This window comes from Myotis davidii, unplaced genomic scaffold, assembly GCF_000327345.1.
Source record: "Myotis davidii unplaced genomic scaffold, ASM32734v1 scaffold428, whole genome shotgun sequence".
NCBI lineage: Eukaryota > Metazoa > Chordata > Mammalia > Chiroptera > Vespertilionidae > Myotis > Myotis davidii.
The window spans coordinates 1,457,221-1,461,052 of record NW_006299834.1 but is presented as its reverse complement, the minus strand read 5'-3'; the positions used below and the strand labels follow the sequence as shown (position 1 = coordinate 1,461,052).

General features: G+C 62.2%; 1 protein-coding gene and 1 long non-coding RNA gene across 2 annotated transcripts in view; one reads left to right on the top strand and one right to left on the bottom strand.

The window, feature by feature from the left end:
- LOC102752233 (NADH-cytochrome b5 reductase 3) overlaps positions 1–2,181 on the bottom strand; it is a 25,104-nt gene extending 22,923 nt beyond the window's left edge. The window contains exon 1 of the mRNA XM_006775946.2: positions 2,127–2,181. The gene's annotated coding sequence lies outside the window, so the exon portion shown is untranslated. The remainder of the gene's footprint in view (positions 1–2,126) is intronic.
- Positions 2,182–2,648: 467 nt separating this feature from the next.
- Positions 2,649–3,832, top strand: part of LOC107185022 — a 4,161-nt gene continuing 2,977 nt past the window's right edge. Inside the window, exon 1 of the long non-coding RNA XR_001515929.1 lies at positions 2,649–2,843. This is a non-coding gene — a long non-coding RNA (uncharacterized LOC107185022). The remainder of the gene's footprint in view (positions 2,844–3,832) is intronic.

The window sequence follows — 3,832 nt, the reverse complement described above, 5'->3', positions numbered from 1 at the left end:
TTAAAAAATGTGGCTCAAAAGAAATGTCAATCGTTGTGCTGTTGGTATTTGGCTCTGTTGACTAATGAGTTTGCCGGCCACCGGGTTAGGCCTTTGCATATTCTCCCTTCTGCCCAGAACTCCCCTCCTCTTCCCTCAGCCAACCAGCAAACTCCTATCCACCCTTCAGAGCCCAGCTCAAATGTCCAATCTTCCCTGACCGGCACTCCCTAGCTAATCAGGCCTTCAGCAGACTTCCACAGCCCTGGCCTCCCTGAACTCCCTGGGGGTGAGGACTATTCAGATGATTCCCCTGCCGTAAGCCCCTCCCTTGTCAATCAGAAAAGCCACATCCTTGGGGAACGCTGTTTAGGGGAAAGTTGATGGAGTTCCATTCGCAGGAAGTCGTCATTGTTGGGAGCCTGGAAATGAACCGAAATGGCCTGAGAGCCCACTGCAGCTCTGTTGGCTCTCCCAGAGCTAACCCCCTGCACAGCTGTTTAAGCGCACAGCCAAGTTCAACAACACAAGACCCTGGTGCAGCTGGCTTCAGCCTGAGAAGCACCCTCCTTGCATTTCCTCGGTGACTCACCCTCGCCAGTGGGAGATAGCCAACTGTGTTGTCATTGGACAAATGGGGAAACTGAGGCTCAGGGAGGCCCAGGGAGGAGTCTGGGCTTTGGTTCCCGTTTTTCTGTCCCTCACCCTGACTCTCTCCAGCCCCAAGCCCACAGACGCTCGCCTGTGGTTAGTGTGGGGCTATGAGAGAGGCTCATATGTCAACAGCCCTGAAGGCAAGTCCAGAACACAGCCTCGGCCCTGGCACAGCCCTTCGAGATCCTGGACGCCAGCCCTGGGGGCAAACAGCCGGCCAGCTCCCCACCCTGGTCACAGTCAACACCAAACAGCGGAGCCCGGAGCCCAGCCCCAGGAGGGCAGGGGGTGTGGCTCACCTGTGCATCCCCAGCGCTCCGACCAGGGACACTTGATCAATATTTGTGGGTAAACTTGTGAAGAAACAAGTCCCACCCCCGTCTCTCTCTGACTCTTTGTGTCTGGAAGTTTCAGGAACAAGGGCAAGAAGCCAGATCCCTCCCCGGTGAGGGTGGGGCGTGCACGGCCCATCCTGTGTATCGTGCAGCCCACAGCCCTCCCTGTGCACCAGCGATGGGTCTGGGACCCCGGCTTCCTGCTGTGCCCTCACCTGTCAGGCTGCATTGGAGCCGCTGCGGGAAGAAGGTGCACTGGGCGGCTGATAAGTGCTGCGGGGGGGCGCGCGGCGGGGGGGGGCTTCCAGTCCCCACTTGCAACAAAGGGGACTCCGCAGAGTTGGGAAGCGGGGCTGTACAACCCCCATTTCAGACGAGGAATCTGAATTCCTATCTGGGGAGGCCGCTGTGGGCAGGCCCGCACTGCCGGTCAGTCCTTCAGGCCACAAACCCCAATGGGCACACCTGCAGGGCCTATGCAGGACTTGGGGGTCACAGGCCAGGGGACCCCGCCCTGAGGAGCTCAGGTCGGCGGGGAAGACAGACACGGCAGAGAAAAGGCGCAGTGGAGGGCGAGGGCTGTGTCTGCAGAACGTGGGACGCGGTTCCCACACTCGGGGGTGAAGCAGGCTCTGAGCCCCCTCCCACCCCTGCACGCAGCAGGCAGAGTAAACAGGAGGCAGATGGCGAGCCAAGGCCTCGCCCCAGCTCCTAGGGCCAGGCTGTGCAGCTTGTACCCATAAACACAGGCACACTCTCACACACACACACACACACACACACACACACACACCTCCGCGCCCCAGCCACCCCGGGTTCTAGAAACAGCTGCCGCCAGGGCCTTGACCTGTTGCTCCATGGTCTGTGCTGTCCCATGAGGGAACCCCCCACCTGCCTTTCCTCACCTCTGATAACATGGGGGGGGTGAAGAAAACGGGGTGCCAGAGTCCCAGTATGTCTCCAGGGACCCCCAGCTCACCCACTGTAGCTGAGGGGCGGGATTGCCTTGCTCCCCGCCACAGGGCACCATGCCCAACTGCTCACCCCCTGGCATCCCTCACCGGGACCCTGGCATCCACTCTGCCCAGGTCAGGTCTGGGTGGGCGGAGGGATGTGCCCGGCCCTCCCCACGGACCAGCCCCCTGCGCTGAGGCTTACCTGCCTGCTGCCCGACTGCCAGCTGTGCCCCTGGGATTGAGCGGCCACCTCCCTCCTGGTCCCCTTGCAGGAAGTGGGAGGGAGCGAAGGAAGTTCTGCAGGGGGCGGGGGCTCCTAGCCAGCAAGTGCAGGAGAGGGAACCCAGGAGGAGGGGCAGGTGGACGGCAGAGCTGCCTGCCTTCTGCAGGGGGACCACCCGGTTTCTCAGGGTCACAGCTGAGGCAGGGGGCTGCCAGGGACACGTGGGCTGGGCCCACTGAGCCCATTACAGAGGCTGAGGGCAGGGGAGCCAGTCCCCAAGCTCCCCGCAGGTGGCTGGTAGACTCAAGTGCCAACCCCTCGGCTGGGCCCCCCAGAGGGGAGGAGGCCTCCCTCGGAGCCTGGAGCCTGCACATCCCAGATAAGCTGCCTGGCGCCCCAGCCCGGGCTGGCCTCCCTCAGACTGCGGGCGGCCCCTCACCGGGCGGCCCAGCTAGGTCTGCTGTGGGTATTCTGGGGGGGGGGTCCCCAGCAGGGCCTGCGAGGAAGGGGCAATTCCCACCAACTCCTGGTGGATCAGGTCTCCTGATCCCAAGACAGGACTCTGCCCCTCACTCACATGGGGGCTGCCAGGGGGCCCTGGCAGTTCAAACCACGTGTGCAACAGCCACGTGCTGGGGACACAGCGACAAACCCAACCAACCAACCAACCAACCAACCAGCCAACGCTGGGAGAAGGTGAGAACCTCGCGGGGTGGGGGACAGGACGGGAAGGCAACTTCTGGGAACATCGTCAGGAGTTAAACTGAGGCAGGGGATGCTGCCTCTTGGTCTGAACACCCCCGAGTGCTGGCCGGTCCTGGAGGAGCCTCCCCGCCTGAGGGAGGAGGCAGGTGCCTCCAAGTCCAAGAGCTCCGGGTGGAGATGGAGGGCACCCCAACCCCAAGCCAGCAGGGTGCCTGGGGGCTGCCCTCTGTGCAGGGCTTTTGGGAAACCCGAGAGGAGGTGGGCCTGGGGGAGGGAGGGTAGCTCTGGGACAACCCCAAAGGGACAGCACGCCTGGACTTTGGAGCCCCACAAATGCAGGCCCGGCCACAAGCGCTGGCCACGTCTGAGTCCGATTTCTTCATCTGCTACATGGCTAACAGCACCGCCCGCAGGGAGGAGGCGGCTCAGGGAGGGGGTGGCTGCTAAAGATGCATAAAGCCCCTTCCATCCAGCGACATCACACACACCTGTGCACTCACTCACACACACTCACACCCCACACACTCACACACACTCACATCCCCACTCACACACCCCACACACACTCACACACCCACACATGCATACACACACACACCCCACCCACTCACACACACACACATGCACACACACACAAACTCACACCCCACACGCACGCATACCCTCACTCATACACTCACACCCCCACTCACACTCGCTTCCACTCAGCCGCACATTCATCTCACTCAGCCTCACACCCTCACCCACACACCTGCACTCACACTCACAGCCACCACGTGTCACAGACCTGCACTCAGACCCACGTGCACTCACACGTGTGCACACTCACATGCACACGTGCACACTTGCTCGGCCACACGCACTCACACCGTCACACGTCACGCGCTGTCACCCTCGGTCGCTCCAAACCTTCCAGGTCACAGACCTTCGCTCTCACTCGCGCATAAAAGCCTCCGCCCCGCGGGGATGACGGCGGGCGG